Source organism: Seriola lalandi, unplaced genomic scaffold, assembly GCF_002814215.2.
Source record: "Seriola lalandi dorsalis isolate HSWRI2012SDOR001 ecotype SW California unplaced genomic scaffold, Sedor1 jcf7180002054565, whole genome shotgun sequence".
Classification (NCBI taxonomy): domain Eukaryota; kingdom Metazoa; phylum Chordata; class Actinopteri; order Carangiformes; family Carangidae; genus Seriola; species Seriola lalandi.
This window is the reverse complement of record NW_019525118.1, coordinates 931683-950469: the sequence shown is the minus strand read 5'-3', so window position 1 is coordinate 950469 and position 18787 is coordinate 931683.

The following is an 18787-nucleotide window of genomic DNA, read 5'->3' as shown; positions in this document are numbered from 1 at the left end:
ATTCAGCACACCGGCTGAATTACTCTTGGACCGAAAACTTAAGTCTGAGACGTGCCTCTTAATTTGATGAGTTTCTCCTGACTCAGTCAGTTGGGAGCTGCGTGTAGCCCGAAGATGTTTGGCGCTCACGGCCTCAGAAAACAAAGTAGCTGGATAGATGGAAAACGTTAGAGACCCTCATCACGAGTCATTTAAGGACGTCAAAGTCTCAGTTCAGCTCTCTGTTAGACTCAGCTCCCTTTTCATCAGTCTGACACTGGCATGCTAACACACTAGCATCACATGCACACAGTGAAGTTTGCAGTCGCAAAGGCGTCAGACAGGAAAGCAAAGAAAAGATTCCTCACATCAGCCAGACTCTGTCGTTCAGGTGAGATCACCTCTAGCTTTACTGATCCAGAGCTCTAACGTCAGCGCACTCTTCTGTATCTTGACGAAAACGTTCACATCTCAAAATAGTGGGAATCGTATCACGTCCACCACGGCGTGAACGCATCATAACACCGCCGCGTGTACGTGCGCTCTAACTGTAGCTTGTTGCAGTGCGTACTTCTAAATGCAGCCATTTCTGAAAGCTGACATCCATACCATCTGCAGCTGCTGGTGTTTGGACATGAGACCACTGTGTGTGTGTGTGTGTGCGTGTGTGTGTGTGTGTGTGTGTGTGTGTGTGTGAGCAGGCTGCAGGTTTCTCCCTCCCTGGAGAAATGAAGGTGTAGAACAGCTGGATGGGAGTTAGTGCAGCGAGTTGATGGAGCTCTGCTGGTGTTATACATCACTCGCCCCACTGCTCCCAATTAAAGCCTCGGGGCAGATTGGTTCGCAGCTCCGTGGAGACTGACCTTTGAGTGACAAAGCTTTTGACTCTCATTAGCCAACCAAGCAGCTCGTGCTAAACACAATCCGGCATTGATTTTGGATCTGACATGATCTCTCTCCCGCTCGCTTGTTACCTGGTGAGCTGAGCTGCATGTAGACGCTTCCCTCACAGGTCCTGGCCTCACCTCCGCGGCACGTTCATCCAGCCGCCCACTGCCTTTTTGGGTCTCTTACAGTGTAATGCAGGTGATTTAGTGGTGGGTAGAGAACTATAAATCTACACTCAGGTGAAAGGACAATTACTACCAAATAAATATATTTTCTCTAGCTCTAACAACAAACGCCTGCTCGCCACAAACCTTGACCTCGGGGCGACCAGCAGACCTCCTTCTGCAGGTCTCCATTCTCCGGTGGGCACACAGCAAAGAAAGGCCAAACACAACAGCATCTGCAGGAGGCGAGTTTCCACCGAGCCGCTGCCATCGTTCTCCCCTCTCCGTGTGAACCAGCAGGACACGTGGTGGCATAAGAGCACATCTGTTTTTATCCATCAAACAGACCTGAGGACAAATCTTGATTTTATTTCGGATCAGTGAGTGAAGATGCAGAAAGAAAAAAACAACACACACACACACACACACACACACACACACACACACCTGAGAAGCAGCAGGGCTGAGTGTGCAGCCTGGAGAGGAAGAACAGCTTCATCCTCCCCCCCTTTAATCAGTGATGTAACTCTGTTGTTGTGATCGATAAAGTTATTTCCAGGTGTTTGTGGTTCAGAACGTCTTCTCCTAAAAACAGATTTTATCCTGCTGAGAAGAGGAGAGCAGCAAGAGGTCGGACCGGACCACTCAATAACACACACACACACACACTCACACACACACACACACACACACACAGTTGACTAATAGCGCTGATTAGGCTTAATAATTAATGAGCAGTCCATCCGTTGATGTTTTTCTCTCTGTTCGGCGCTCGGACACTTTATCAGCCGCTCGCCTCCTTCGCCCGGAGGAGCTTAAAGACACACTTCCTGGTTTTCTTATACAACATCACCGAGTAACCCAAGGTTTCACCGTTTGTCCACTACAACGCTGAGCCTCTCCTGATCGTCCGCTTCCTTTCTGCTCAAACTTTATTGATACTTGCGGCGCAAAAAAAGAAAACGGCAACAAATATCTCCGACACGCAGCAGCTCTTACCTTCTGAAAACAACAGCAGAGAGAGAAACATCCAGTGAACAGTGTGGAGAAAATCAATCCATAGTGTCAGTACAGATAAAGGTAAATTTAAAATGTATGAGTTCAGATAGAGAGAGAGAGAGAGAGAGAGAGAGGGTTCGGAGGAAAAATAGAAGTCGGCACAAACACAGCATTAAAGCACAATTAGATGCAGAGGAAAAATAAACCTGAATGGAACTTTCACATAAACACTGATGGAAGTTACGACCTGAGGATGAACTTTAAGTCTCTCAGCGCAGCAGAAATATCAAGTTATTAATCAGTGACATACTGACGCATCTCGTTGTAAAGGGTCACTTCACCCAAATCACAAACACACAAAGACTCAAACCAAATAACTAAATCACTTTTGTTTCTGCAGTTAGTTTTGGCTTCATTCGTCCCGAAGTTAAAACACCTGCAGCTGAGATTCATACCTGAAAACTTCCAGCGTCCTCCAGTCCTCTTCTTCTCTTGCTTTCATCCGCTGATTTCAAATCCGTGTCCATGTTAAAACGTCCAACTTCACAGGTTGGTTTTTGGTCTTTAGAGTTAACTTCCTCCTTCGTGACGACTGTTTATATAGAGTTTTATAAAACTCACCTGTTTGAAAAAGTTGTGTATAATTGAGGGCGTGGCCTCTTTGAGTGACAGGTGGGTGATTTTTGGATTAGCTGGCCGTTAGGAGGCGGAGTCAGACACTGCCAAGATGGCGATGGTGGAGCAAGCAGGATGGGAGGAGAGGATGGAAAAGTGGGATTTGAAAACAGGAAGAGAATCAATACATATCAATAAAACAAAGAAAATAACATTACATGGTAACAGCCAAAATAAAAACAAAAGCAAGGAGGTAATATCTGAGAAGACTTAACGATCCCGCAGGCGGAGACAGACAGACAGGGAACACTTTGAAATATAAAACACAGAGGGATAAAAGTGACAAATAAAACATTACTGTTAGGAAACACTCAGGGAACCTCTTCCAAAGCCTTTGAGCAGCTACAGCGACGCACCATCACCCTCTCTCCTCAGCCCGGGCCGTGGGACCGCCAGGAACAGCTGGTCTGACAGATCTGGGGATGAAGAGCTCAGAGATGTACCGGTACAGTAAATGACATACTTGACAGGTACCAGTTAGCACCACCTGCAGACGACACGGGGAAAACCCAGAGGTGAGCCGTGCTCTTCCTGATCACCTGTAGGTACAAGCAGAGTTAGTGCAATAACTGTGTGTAAGACTGTTGCTGTCACTGTATCTGCTTCATGTGTCTTCAGGGGACAGTAGAACAAATACAGCGTTCGTCTTCTTCTTCTTCTTCTTCTTCTCTTTAAAACAAAACCCTGACTTAAGTCTGAAAAGCGCACCGAGCATCAGAGGAACTGGTGGCGGTGGATCCAGATAGGATCTGTGTCGGTGTGGAAGCGATTATCCGCTCTCACTGCTTCGCTTTCATGTGTTAATATCATGTTAATTCACTATCACTATCCCAATTCTCTCAGATTTGACTTCCTCAGTCTGTTCAGACTTTAATTTAATTTCATCAGTAGTTTATGTGGTTAAACTTCTGACCCTGACAGTCGGCTCATTTACACACACACACACACCCTAATAATTAGATTTGAACCAGATTAAACAGAAAAATCAGTGTGCGTCTGTGTAAAGACCTTAATCTGATTGTCGCGATGTCAGAGAGGTTATAATCAGATTAACACAGAAGCAGATCTCCGCTCAGTCTTTTCTTCTTTTGAGATGGTTGTTACTGCAGAGGTCAAAGGTCAGAGGATTGTGGAAGCGAGGATCAGAGTGGCGATGGAGGCGGTGAAGAGCTGATGAAAGGAACTGAGCTGAGGTTTTACAGTCGGCCTGAAGATGGATTCAAACTTTTTGACTGTCAGTGCGAATGCTCCGTCAAATGTGACCTTTTTTTATCCCAAGATTCATTGCGTGGCAGTAATGAAAATAACACGGCAGCAGCTCTGGCCCCCAACACAGTCCTTGACTAAAAGAGTCTCAAGGGGCCAAACACCTTTGCAGGGGGCTCGCATGTTGGTGAGGAAGGTTGTCAAAGATGTCGGCTTCACTGAAGCAAAAAAACAACTTCTTCCCCGCGTTCAAATTCCCTGACTTACTCCAGGAAGCTGGGAAAGCGCAGGGGACCAAGGCCGGGCACGGATGGAGAATTGCTCGCCTTCCACCTGAACTCAAAAAACAGAAACAGTCGTCACATTCATTAGCAGCACTGGACTCATCATGAGTGCTGACTACATGGACTACAGCCCCCTGCTGGAGATCAGCACCACACTCCTGCAGAGCAATCTATCAAAGGTTTACAATATGATTGTCTGGAAGCTCCAGGAAGACATTCCCTACCGCCCAGCCAACACCACGTCCCCACCTTCCCCGTCTCACACCACCTGCAGTGGATAGAGAGGAGGACCCAGGTTCAGCCTGAGGAGGATGTGCAGACGGTGCAAATGCAGGATGAACTTAAACCGTTGGAAAAGATCTCAGGGGAATGTGCCGAGTCTGCACATTCATCAAAGCCCCCGGACAGCCGAGGAGGCGTCGCCGATTCCCACGGAAAGCGAAACCACAAGCGAGGTGGCACACAATCGATAGGTAACCAACTACCTGACCATGGGGCGTGGCTTCTCTCTCCTGGCTCCTGGCTCATCTCCTCACCTGCGACTCATCACTTCATCAAGCCTTCGGTACAGATCCCTCACCAGGAGATCCTCCAGCCTCCGTTCAGCCACACCTCCGGCTGTACTCTGGCACTGCCGTCAAAAAACCAAGGAATTCACTCCATCATTGTACGTTTGACCTCCAGTATATGTGATTTATATCTTTAAACAGCAAGAAATGAGATATATCCTTACACATGCTCCTTGCTTTACCACAGTGCATTAATCTAAGTCAATCTAAAATCATTAATTGAAGACTCTCTGTGAAACTTACCTGAGAGGAAAGGTAAGGAGACAGGAAATGAATCGGTGTAAAAAAAAATATGTTAAAGCTGATTCTTCACACGACTCGGAGGAGGATTCGTAGCTGTGTCAGTTCTTCTCTCTACCTGTTCAGGTAATGAGCTCACCTGCAGGCTGCTGCCGTCTCTGCACGTCCAATGTCTTCTCACTCTGTCCTTGTCCTGAGTGTGTGTGTGTGTGTGTGTGTGTGTTGTCAATCATTCCCAGGTGTACCTGCTTCATTTCACTCAGGTTAGTTGGGAGCTCTCTCTGTGTTTTTCTCTGTTTCCTCATCACTTTCTGTCTATAAATAAAAACACATCACCGTCAGCCCCGCGGTCATCTGCTGCAGACGGGTAATTTCTTCGCTCAGGTCGCCGTCTCAGGAGGGGCGGCCGCGCCACGTAAATTGAGCGGTGACTCTCGACGTAACGGGGAGCCCCGGTGAAGCTTGATTTCTTTTCTCGCTCTCTCTTTGAGCTGAATCTGTGAAACGCTGTGGGTGAGGACTGAAAGGTTTTTTTTATATGATACGACGATGGAAAGATGATGGGACGATTAAGGCTTGAAAAAATAAAAATGTTTGTAATCTAGCAGGAACTAAAACCCTAAAAGTGCTTCTCATAACAAGATGTTTTCCATTAACTTGACCATCTATCAGCCACGTGTCACCAGCACCTATAGAATGAAACAGTGGAGGCAGGGCGGCGGCGGCGGCGGCGGAGGAGGGGTGACTACGGTGTTTAACATTCGTCCAGAGACTGCTGATGAAAAACAGCCTCTTAGCTAATTCAGCAGTGTTTATTAATGAGCTCGGCTCCGGCCAAAACTGTTTTATTATTCTGATCTCTCTGGCTCCTAAAACACAAGCGTGGGCTTCTCTTTACCGACTTCCACTGCAGCACTGAGCTGTTTGCTCTGGGGGGGGGGGGGGCTCAGTGGTCTCGACCCCCTCTCACATCTCAGACCTTTTTTAAACCCTCAAACATCCTCCAGGTCTCTGACGTCCCCTGACCTGGAGACGGCGTGGGCAGAGACACAAGGGGAATCCACTGTTTGCTTTCGGGGCCTTTTCAGACTGAGGAAGAGGAAGAGCTTCCCTCTCTTTATATTGGATGTGCCCTCACAACTGAAATCATTACAGGTGACCCATAGTTACGTTTTGTTGCTAGGCGACATCCAGTGGTTGTAGTGATGACGACAGGAGCGAAGGGAAAAGTCGGTGACGTAGTATGAAGAGAAACAGAGTCCACGTCAGGAGGAGGAGGAGGAGGAGGTGGATGTGATGTGACACAGGAGTGCGGTGTTCGATTCCCGTGTGACAGCAGCGCTTTATGTTGTTTCGACGTTATTATTGTAACCATGACAACAAAGATCACCTAATGTTGACCAAGCACTTATTTCAACCCAAATCATGATCTTTTCCTAAATCTAACCGAGCCACGACCGCTATAATAGTTACCACGGGGACCGAGGTAGGTACGCAACTCTCGGTACAGCCCGCGTGTTTTATTATTGTAACCATGGCAACCAAGGTCCTGCGGGGTATCAGAAGGTTGATGGTTGTGGGATTACGGTGATATACAAATACAATAAGATTGAATGTGGGTAAATGGTATGTGCTGTATTGGTCCATCGTACGGACACGAGGATGATTCATTAATAAAGAATCAAACCTGCGATAATCAGGCTGCTCGTGTGTTTCAGTTCCACTTCCTGCAGAAAAATGAACGAGTTAAACTTTCTCTCCCGGGGCGCTCGGAATAAAAACTAAAAAGAAACGACTGAATGACGTTACTTTCCTCGGCACCAATTTGAATAGATAAAGAGGAAATTAAATCTGGTTTAAGAGACAGCGCTGATGGAGGATGCAGCGTGTCAAGGCGAGCCGGCACCCGGCGGCGAGCCGGCACCCGGCGGCGAGCCGGCACCCGGCGCCGGGTCGTCACCGGCAGATTGTTCCAGAAGTGTCGACATGATTGACTAAGTGAAAACATATGGCGAGGGACTCAGGGACGGACCTTCGACTTGCTCGTCGCTGAAGACCGAACCCCTCCCCCTGCTCTTTCCCTCTCTTCCTCGTCCTTTTACCTTCCCTCCACTCCCCCTCCCTCCTTTTCCAGCTGAGTGGCTCCTAATTGAAGAGGGCGTAGGCTTCGTGTCAACAGCTGCCAATGAGGTCATAAATCGTACGCGAGCGACCACCGTGCTTCCTTTTTTCTTTTTTCTCTCCTTCCTTGTGCACACGGTGTCGTCGATTGCAGCTCGAACTGTTCTCCCATGATTCAGTTTTACTGTGTCAGTTAAAGACCTGCTCTTCTTCTTCTTCTTCTGCTGTAACGTCACCGCTGACGTCTTTTCACCTTTCTCACTGTTTATAGAAATAAGAACATGGACATCAAGTGTTAAACCCAAGTGTCCTCTTCAGTATGTCAGGAGAGGTATTGGATTCACCGTATCTGGCCAAAAATATGTGGACACCTGCCTTGACTTCCTATTACTGCAGGCAGCAGCATCCTGGGAAATGAATTGATCAAACTTTATATTTAAAGCCAACAAACTGTGACATCACTATGAAATAATAAGTGGGCGAGTTACCAAACATCAAGTTTGAGGAATTTTCAATAAAAATAAAAGAAAGTCTATCTTGGCGTTGTCTGAAGAAGGAAAAAATAAATGTCTGTCCTCTTTAACCTAAAGGTTTGTGGGTGTCGTATCTGTTTGTCTTCCTCTCTCTCTTTCTCGTTGCCATTCTTTTCCCTCTTCTGTCCCACATTGTTTTTCTTCCTCTCCTGTTTTATAATCATATAAGTATATATCATATAAGTTGTTTTTTTTAAATCAAATCTAATCAACTCTGCAGGATCAGTACAGTAAGCTGTTATCATGCCTTACATAAGACACATCGTCATTCCTCATTACACACACACACACACACTCTGACAGCGATTAGCTCGTTGCATTTGTGCAGAAACAAACTCACTTCTCATTTAATGAACTTCCTTGACAACCTCCTTCAGTGATGATCAGACGAACACAACCTGATCTCACACGAAGCTTCACTTTATTTAGAAATCTTGTAATTGTACTGTACATTAACAAACACGTATGTCCTCGTTTTGCTTATAGTTGCATCAGAAGCTGCTAAATGCTAAGTCGGGGAGACTTGAAGCAAAGTGACAACGTTCAGGGTCTGTCAGAAAAAGTTTTGAGCGGATAAATAAATATCTAAATCCCTGCGAAGTCACATGATCATCTCTCTTGTCTTTTGTTTTCAAAAGAATAAAGTTATTATTCTGGTGGTGTGTTGTCACCTCACAGTGTAAAACTTGTGATTTCTCTGTCCAGTATTCGTTCATTATCTCTCACAGACGATTTGATAACATTCAGTTTTTGGTGTTAATTGCTGAACCAGTTTGTGCTGAAGACAAATGCTCCTGTTCCAGCAGCTTTTACTGTTGAGAGAAAGTAACTAAGTACATTTACTCAAGTACTGCATCTGTAAAGTCTTTGGAGGTGGTTTGAACTTTACTTCAGTGTTTCCATTTTATGCCACTTGATACTTCAGCTCCACAACGTCTCAGAAGAAAAGATTAAGCTTCTTCCTCCACTGCTTTCACATCCAGAACATACAAAGAACAATATAATACAATATAATACACACAGATTCAACTACTCAACCGTATGTAAAATACACAACGATCCAATAACATAAGCGCACCAACGCTTAGCTCTGTCTGACTCAAACTGATGACCTGCGGTATTTCAACGGTTCACAAACTAGTTCCCAGAAGGGCTGTTTGATGGCGAGATGAAGCTGTGAATTATTTAAACAAATCTTTATAAACTTTTAATTAGATTTGACAATAAGAGGAAGATGATGATATCGCAGGCTTATCCTTTAAATGTGCGGGAAACAAAAACTTTTATTTTGAAACATAAGGGCGTCCCAGTGTAGAATTACACCTGTGAACCAGCAGAAGTCGTCCTGCTCCCGACACCTCGGCAGTTACTGTGTGAGGCTTCAGTTTTGCTGACTGGATTGACAGCGGCGTTCGAATAAAGCTGATGCCTCCACAAAGTCACTTTTTGTTTGCAGCAAATTTCGCTTCATGTGCCGCCGGAAAAAGGGGAAATCAGCAACTGCAACCGCCACCGCCGCAGCTGTCGGCGAGACTTCAGTTTCGGCAGGAGGCCGACGGGTTACAGCTCGCGGCGTATAGAGACACGAGCAGATAGGATGAGGAGGATATGTGTGTAAACAGATGGCTGTAAACAAAGTAATGATAAGTAACTAAACTCAACACTCAACTGCCGGCTGAACGCCGCTCCTCTCGGAGTCTCTGAGGAAATCTCTGAGAATGAGGCGCTCCTCGCGTCTTGTCTGTGTCTAACACTCCTTTTCCAAACTCTCCCGGGTTCTCCTCCTCCTCCTCCTCCTCCCCTCCTCCTCCTGCCTGCACGTTGGGGAGGTGACACTGCCCCGCCGCTGCTGAGCTAAGAAATAAATAAACCGAGGTTGCTGCCGCCGCCGCCGCCGCTGTTACTGCTTCTTGGGTAGAATTGATCCCCAGCGAGATGTGGACTTTCTTCCATCTGCTCATCGCTAATTAACAGACAAGAGCTTCCCAGAAGAGAAACTAGCGCTGCTTCTCCTCCTCCTCCACCTCCTCATCCTCGACTGCAGATCTGCGGGGAAACAAACACACCGGCCTCGGCAGACGCTTTAGCCCGCGAGGTGAGACTGCCAATCAACAAGCACGATCACTTTAATCAGCAGGTACGGCAAAGACGCAGCCGCAGGTTTGTACGGGTGTGTTGAAGTGGAGACTCGGAGCAGCGGAATCGAATTGAGATCCGACGTCTGGAAACTCGCAGTGAAACTAAAAAAAATATATGTCTATATTGTCACCTGTCCCGAGGGACCTGTTCTCCTGTCTGTCCTCGTACGCCTATAAATGAGTTATGTATACTTTATATTTACAAGCAGCAGCGTCTGGAGGTGTGAGGAACTAGACAAGCAGTGTACTTAGCTCTGATGTTGGGAAACTTTCTAGTTTTCTCAGGTAAAAGTCCTGTTCCTCCAAAATACATCACAGAAACTAGTCAGAGAAAGACACAACAGCTCAGCGCCATGACGCCTCAGATGGAGTTATACTCTTTTCCAAAAGTCACACCTTTTATCATTTAACATCCACAACAGAGACAAATAAAAGTTTGCTGTCTCCAGCTTTGGAGGATTTTTCGTAAAGTTTTCATTAAAACAAAAACAACATGCACCTTTACAGCTTAATGGACTTTCTTTCAGTGAGAGTTGGTGCTGAGTGTGATCGTTCCTCCTGTCCACACCGACTGTGAAGAGCGGAGACTTTAATGTCCCCGAGGGACGGTTCGGCTGATGGACGGCGGTCAGTAGTCAATACAACAAATTAATACAACAGTAAGCACAAGTGGACAGGTTAACGGCGACGTCACTGTTGTCAAACTGTCGCCAAACTATCAAAGACATCAGCAGAAAAATGACTTAATAGATGAATAATGGAAGAGAGGGAAAGTTTACACATTATCAGGTGTGTTTAAGGAATAAAAGACCTCGTGTGTCTCGTCTGTTGCACCTGTAGGGAGGTGAAACCTTGATGGAAGCAAATTAACTTTACAGCTCACGTTCACAATTCATTTTTTTTTCACACTGAGACGAACAAACCGACAGAACGCGTTAAAACGGACTCAGCTAAAGAAGAACAGAGCAATTCAAACAACATTTAAGCTTCTGAGCTTCCTGGAGAGAAACAGGACGCGGTCACAGGCTCGGTGTGGGAACAAAGACTGTTCACGCCAAGTGATGATTCTTCTACCTTAAGAACACACCTGTCTTTATTATTATAAGTCTGGCAGTCATTAGCGTAGAGGATAAATCTCCAGAGGACACGCTGTGGAGGATAAGTGCACCAGACAGAGAACCACTTACTCAAACTCTCTGTTCTGTTCGTCAAGAAATCAGTTAACCAGCAAACGATGTTAAAACACCAAGTTTAAGTTTGACCGCAGCTCATGTGCAGGGACGCGGTGTTGTGTACACTTTAAAAGCTGAGTAGAAAGTGAAGAGCTGTCCGCCACATTCCTCCTCTTATTCTGCATTCGTGCCACAGATTTGATGCCTTTGCAGTCTTGCACATCAGTTGCCAGTTCACTCTCCACGTTACACCTGAGTTTAGCTGGTTTTATGTAGTTTTATCTCCCTCTGAACACACCTCTGCTGTCCCCAGGATAAAAGGTTGGTTTCCTCTGATTCAGCAGTTGTTTAAATGATTTACTAATCCAAGCCTCATTATTCAAGAAGATCAGAGAAGAAGATTTTTCCCCTCTTCAGAATTGGCTGGTAGACCAGGACTAAATGAACAGACTGAGGGTCAGAGGTGTCAAAAGGAGCTTTGCAATATGATGTGTAGGCTCCTCTGATGGTCCCATAACAAAGGTCCAGTACCTTGACTTGTCTTGTAGGACAGGAAGCATGCTGACAAAGAGATGACTGGGGGATGTGTCCATAGAGCAGTGGTTAAAATGCCTCCATATTAAGGTGAGGCAGGTTCAGGTATGTGCTTTGCAAAAATGCTGCGTCACTCTCATGATGGCTGATGTTACAGTTTCCTCGTTGGGTTTATGGTGGTGCAGAGAAAGAGTTAACAACTCTGTTTCCGGGCTGCACTCATGAACAACTACACTCCTACACCAGCAGGTGTCAATGAGGGTCCTAATCCAGTTGTTCCTCCATCTTGTTTCTTACACCGGGTTTACACTGCAAGATAAACAAACAGACTCAGAAACAACGACGCAAATAACAAACAAAAGAGTCAAATGAGAGGCCGCTGGCGTCCACAGGTCGTCCACAGGTCGTCCACAGGTCGTCCACAGGTGTGATGTCAGCAGCGTTACAGTGGAATAATGACATGAAGACCAAACGAGGCCTCAGCGTGGATAAAATGGTTTCGACAGTGTACACTCAGACATGTCAGCGGTGCATAAATCCTCCGCTCAACAACTGAAGCCTGTAAACGCAGCCTGAGCTCCACGTGCAACAGCTACAACATTAAGACGCCGCTCTCAGGTAGTCACATTTAAACACTTAAGATTCTGGTGATAATGTTTCTGTGCTCGTAGTGATCGCTCTTAATATTTGGAGAATCAGTCGCCAGGACTTACTTGAGGACTTTGTGAATCCGCTTCATAAACGTTCAGAGTCGAGGGGAAGAAGAAGAACTGGAGGGAACTGGATCTCCTGCTGAGATGTTGGATCAATCAGAGGCTGAGACGAGCACCGAGCTATTCCCACAGACACTGTCAGTGCTAGTTCATTTTAGAAATGAGGTTTCTATACAACTGAACTGCAACAGGAAATATGTTTCGCACGAAACATAATCTGTTTGGATTAAGTTCTGAGGCAACGTATGAATGAAGTTTCGTTTATTAAAGTTCCTCTGCGGACATGTTTCAAACTCTGCTGTGATTAGTATTTAGTTTAACTTGGTTTTCACACATAAAAAGTGAAAAAAGAGGAAAACTGTCTAAAGCTCATCTCCTCTTACTTCCTGGTTGAGAAGTTCTGGATCAGGCCCTTGAGCCCCGCCCACCACCTGTTGGCTCCAGGTGGACAGGTGAAAGAGCAGAGAGGATGAAGATGGTGAGAGGAGGAAACATCAGAGAGACTCAGTCAGACCCAGACTCTGAGGAGGAGTCTGAGACCAGAACCACAGACTAGCAGACGGGTCAGAACGGTTAGCGTAGTTAGCATCTTTTATTTGTTTAAGTTGTTTGTTAGCTTGTAACTGGCTGACACAGTGTTAGCGATTCTGCTAATGCTAACTCTCGCCATCTGTATTGACAAGTTTTCAAGTTTATTTAGAAAAAACAAAGCAAAACAAGCAAAAAAAACCCAAAACTGCACAACACTGAGTTGAGAGCAGAGGCAGAGTGAGAGAAGATAAAACCTTAAACATCCCACAGAAACGGGGTTTCAAATATCTACTGACGCTTCTGCTCTGGTGGATAATGTGGGACTTTGCAGGGGTCAACAACCATCACTGTCACCACGGAAACGCAGCACCTAGCTCACATAGAGCTCGGGTACAAGTTCCCTTCCCCCTGGTGTGTATTTATGTGCAGCTGTCTTTGCTCGCAGCAGACAAACACTAAGTCAGTCCTAACTGTGCAGAGCGCTCCGTCACATCTGTGAGAACATGCAGCGTCTGGAAATCAGCAGTCACCAAAGAGCTGCTGATTCAGGCCCGAGCCGCCGTGATTTGCAGCCGAGCTTCATTTGCAAAAAATCATGACTGGGGCAATACACCCGACAGGCTGTTTGTGTGTGTGTGTGTGTGTGTGTGTGTGTGTGTGTTGATGGTGTTGACAGACAGGCGGAGGGAAAACGAGGCAGAATTACGGCCTCAGTGACACAGAAACACTCAGATATAATGAAGAAAGTGCAAAACGGAGGAAACATCAAGCAAAGCACTCTGTCTTTAATACGAGTCGGTTCAGACATAATTTAACTGAGGTTTGAATTTCTGCTGAATAAAATGCAACTTCGACTCTCTCAGCGCCGCCGCAAGCAGAGAGAGAATTAAACCAGGACCGGGGTTAAATCTGGATTAGTTCATCCCGGTTTAAGAAGTGGTTTTCTCGCCTTTTTAAAAATCCTTCTTCACAGTTGGACGCCGAGATCAGTTTCAGTCAGCCGTGTCAGTGCGGACACAACATGTGAAGAAAAACCAAACCACAACATAAAACCATGGAATCTGAAGTGTAAAAAATTAGACATGGAAACAGGAAAAAAAACAAAAGAAAATGTTCTCTACCACTAAACTAAAAATAAATATCTCTTCTGTACAAATGAATGTTAATATATGCTAATTTCCGATAGCAGTTGGTATTAACTGACACCACACTGACAACACAGGAATTAATGTGACGTTCATAAATTAAATATAAGAGTGTGGAGCTCAGGGATGATGACAGTTGTGTTTGCTTTAACATACTTTGTGTGATCTTTTTTATTTAAGTTGTGGGGTTCAGGGTGGAGTTGTGATTTTCGATGTACTGAACCACAAAGAGCGTTGTTGTTGTTGTTGTTGTTGTTGTTGTTGTTGTTTGTGATGATTTCTATCTATTTTTTTTCCCACTTTTTTCATGCAAAAACACAGGTCCTGATCCCAATATCTCAACCCTGTTTATTGATCAATTAATTATGTGTTAATTAAAATATAAAATGAGAAAAATGTTCATCACAGTTTCCCAAGGCCAAAGGGAATCCTCACATTTGAGAAGCTGGAGTTCGAGAATAGAGAATGAATTTTTGTGTTTTAATGATTTTCTCTCGATCGAGTTATTGATTCAGATCTTGAAAATTCTAAAATGTTATGTCCATTTTATTTCAACATTATTACTGGATAAAATTTAGGCATCGATTGATATAAATGATTAGTTGATTTAATTTTGCGTTTAGTTTAGTACGTTACTGCCCCCTAGTGGACATGATAGGTAGTTTTTATTTCATTCTCCGTCCTGCAAAACAGAGGATACATCCATAAGTAAAAATGTGAAATATTGGTTGAGTGTGTGTTTTCATGGAGAAGGGAAATGTTATTTTAGCTTCACTTTCCAACTAGCTAACTATTTCTATGAAGGTCCGTGCTAAGCTAATAACAGTACAGGTATGCTAGCACTTATTCGAGTCACTGATATTTGTGTGTGTTAAAATATTCACCTGCCACGTTACCTTTGTAGAGAAGGCTTCGAATCATGAGGATTTAAGAAGAAATTTGTTTCTTATTTTTTACAATAATGAGTATTTTTGTTAGTAACTATTTTTATTCCACATATGTGCAGCATGTGCAGTGGATTGATGCATGTTTTTTTACTGTATTTTGCAGTTTTTACAGAACCGACCGACTGTCAGTGAAGCTTCACCTTTGCACGTCACCTTTCAACATACTGCAGATGCAAATTTCACAATATTTTTTCAAAGGGCTTCTTTTTGTTAAACCGAGTCCATTGCAGTTACGGTGAGTTTTAGTTTTAGGAAAAATACTAAAATAATGCTGTTACCAAAAAAAAAAGAAAACTGGTGGACTCGACAATAAAAGAGCAGAGCGTGTTTTCTCTTCAGGCCCATCAATCAGCAGCCATCAGTGAAAACGTTCTTTAGTTATTTCTCACGCTATCAGAGCGGAGGCAGCGGCAGGCGGAAAAAACTTCCTGTATTGAGCTTTAAAAGTCAGGTTTTCTTCACGCGGAGTCGTGATTGCAGGTTGTCAGCAGCTGCAAAGTGAATAGCAGCTGTTCAGCGTTTTTGTATCTGCTGTTTGTTGACGTCGGGGGTTACTACAGGTCATCGTGCTCGCTGTCGTTTCGGAGCCTTTGTTGAGGTTTTTATCGCGGCTGCAGGCGGACCAGGAGGCGTCCGAGTCCTCGACCTTTGAAGTTCCCTCTCCACCGACACTATCGGGCGACTCGTCAGCTCGGAAGTCGTCGTGTCTGAGGGCTGAACAAAAGGCAGGATTAACCAGCTCAGCCTCTCTGTGTTAAATATCCATCAAAGGCTCTCTTCCATGACGCTGCGCTCTCTCTCTCTCTCTCTCTCTCTCTCTCTCTCTCTCTCTGAACTCTTTGAGGCCTCACCGTTCTGCAAACTAACACTTTTATTTCTCCTGTACTTTTCTGCCTCACATCTCCGCCTCGAACCCTTCAGTGTCGTCGAGTCTGAGACGTACGAGATCAGCTGAGATGCCGAAAAGAAAAAGAAGAAGAAGAAAAAAAACCCTCATTAAAACAAAGAGGCAAAGATATGTTTTTGGTTTTAGACATTCGGGAGACACTTGGTGTGCGATGATTTAAGGAGAAACGGGAGGGAGGCGCTGCATGAAGACGAGATAAACACCGTCCTTTGAATTAAACGCAGTTAAGAGTTTTCAGAGTTTGTGAAGTTGAGTTGCAGTTGACTGTCGCTGCCAGGAGACGTTTCAGTCCGCGGAGCGCCGAAACAGGAGAGGAACAAAAAGAAACAGGGAGCCGTGAAACATGAATGATACCGCACGCTGCTTCACCTCGACTCGGCTGCACATGAAACTGCTGGACTGTTCACCGGATCGTTATTTATTCTTCTTCTCTCTTCTTCTTTGACATTCAACCTCTTTTCTTTCAACATAAGGATTCTTGCTCAGTTTACTTTCCCACGCACATTATAGTCTTTCTACTTGTGTCACCATGTGTGTAAAATAGTGTAAATATCTAGTTATCAGCGGCGTCACGAGAGCTGATACTTTGGTACCAAGTCAATGCCAAAAGTCAGGAAATGTGATGGTACTTAATTATATATATTTTTAAATAATAAGTATTATATAATAATTAAATCGTCACTCTTGTACCTGTTTTCACATGTTTACGGACACAGGGTTGGACATAACCAGGAAGAAAGAGTTTCACAATAATCAGGACAATTCATGTAAAGAATATTCATTTTTCGGCACAAAAAGCAAAACAATCCTGGACAACCGGTGTGGGTGGTTTATGTCCTGAGATCTTACTGTTGTTGTTTGAGAGCTGTGACAGCTGGCACACATTTCCTCAGGGCTAACATTAGCTTGTTTAGGCTAACATTAGCTTGTTTAGGCTAACAGCTATAGCTGGGTGCTCACAATATTAATAGACTACAGTCATTACTGATCAGTCTGTCAGAATGTAACAATGACTTTAAATGAATATTTCACAATAGCTTTTTAGTCAATTTTAACTATTATACGTGTGTGTGTGTGTGTGTGTGTGTGTGTGTGTGTTAGCACACTGTACATTAGCAGCCTCTGTTGTACCAACTCAGAATTTTCTGGTATCGCGTCCCTGCTGGTTACGAAGTTCTACGTTAACAGCTGTTAGCCTAAACCTTTACCCAGTAATCTCACCTGTGATTATCGCACACAGTCAAATAAGGAGAATAATAATGATCATAAACTTAACTTTTAGGAATCTTTTTTAAAACTATGTTAGAAAGTTCGGTAGGGAACAAAAAGACAAACAACCGCAGGAAATTTTTTTAAAAATAAAATACAAAACAAAACAATAAAATAAGCAGAACCAAGAGAAGAAAGAAAGTGCACCCCAACTCGGGATTAAAAAACTAATGCTCATAAGAAAAAGGAAAAAAAGCTCTTATTGAAGCTGCTGACTGGTGAGGAACATCAGCAGCGTCTGCTAATTAACGGAGCTACCTGCTAAAACTGTAATTTTCAGAGGTGATCAAAACTCTTTTAATCAGCTGTGCATACATAATGCTGCAGCGATAAAGTTGAGCTGCAGTGAGACTGTAATAATAACAATAATAAAACATATCTGAACACAATGGCTGCTGAAAGTTTCTGCCGGAATGAATCATTTGTTAATTTTCATGAATAAATTATCTCTTCATGCATTAAAAACACTCTTAATGAGGAAATCAGTCTTTGTTCTTTCATTTGGGATGGAGTGTGTGTGTGTGTGTGTGTGTGTGTGTGTGTGTGAGGATGCTGAGGTCTGAGGTTCAGTGAATGATTTTCTGAGCCAATTTCTCTTTCATACACCTAAACACACACACACACACACACACACACACACACTCACAAAGACACCCCACTGTTATTATTCTGATTTGTCAGTATTGAAGATTGATTCACAGTTACTCGAGAAAGAAATGAAACAAGACAAATGGAAGTTTTGCACGATTGTCTGACGATAATCGTTTTCATTTTGAGTTTGAAGGGGTTTGTGATTGACCTTGAGAAACAACGAGGCCAACTCGCTCGTTTTCATCCACATCATACGGTCCTCATCACAACTTCACGTCAGTGTTGTTGCTGACAATAGATCAGGGTGAATAAAGTTCATTCTTGAACACAGAAATACAATTTGAAAAAAAATAAACTTTTTAATTTTAAAGGTGTAAAATGTAGTTAAAAGTAAAAGTTGTTGAATTGTGTTCTTTCTTTATCCCAGATGTTTCCACCAATTCTCAACCCAGAGAAAGCCATGACTTTAATCAAGCTGTTTCATTTTCTCGCCTGTTAATGAAGCTCAAAATTGACTTTTTATCCATATTTGTTTGTAGATCTTGGTGGTTTTCATCTATATATTTTAACCAGATGAAGGATTTTCTGGATCTTAAGTTATCAGAGAAACAAGATGAGAAACGTCCTTTTTGTCAGTTTTAAATCAGCTGGTCTGTTTGTTCTGGAGAGGAGGACACCTCTGTGGACGATTCAGTAATGGTGGTGAAGACGACAACGTCAAATGTTGTCTTGATTGAGAGACACGACCTCTTCACGGGGGAAAAGTTAAGACTTTTTCTTTTGTGTCTGTTTTTGCTTTTAATATGAACTTGACACCTTTTAAAAGGGACTCGCGTTCAGTGATGAAGAATTAAAGATCCAATGATGCCGTTTTTCCCCCTTGTTGAATTCAATGCGATCTACCTGAGAGATCAGCTGATCTCACCTGGCTGTCCTGAGGAGTGTGGCTTCACTGCAGCTCGGCTTCCCCGCTTCCTTCCACTCAGATTTCTGAAATATGAATGCCCATTTTATATTTATCCTCTTCTTGTTCTTCTTCTTCTTCTGTGGCGGCAGCGCGCTGTTGCAGGAAGCCGCAGGAAGGAGCTGAACTGGGAGGTCCAGGGGAATAAACTTTAATTATACATGCCAGTGTCAGAGATACAGAGCAGTGACCGGATGGAGTGATTGATTTGGCGTCAA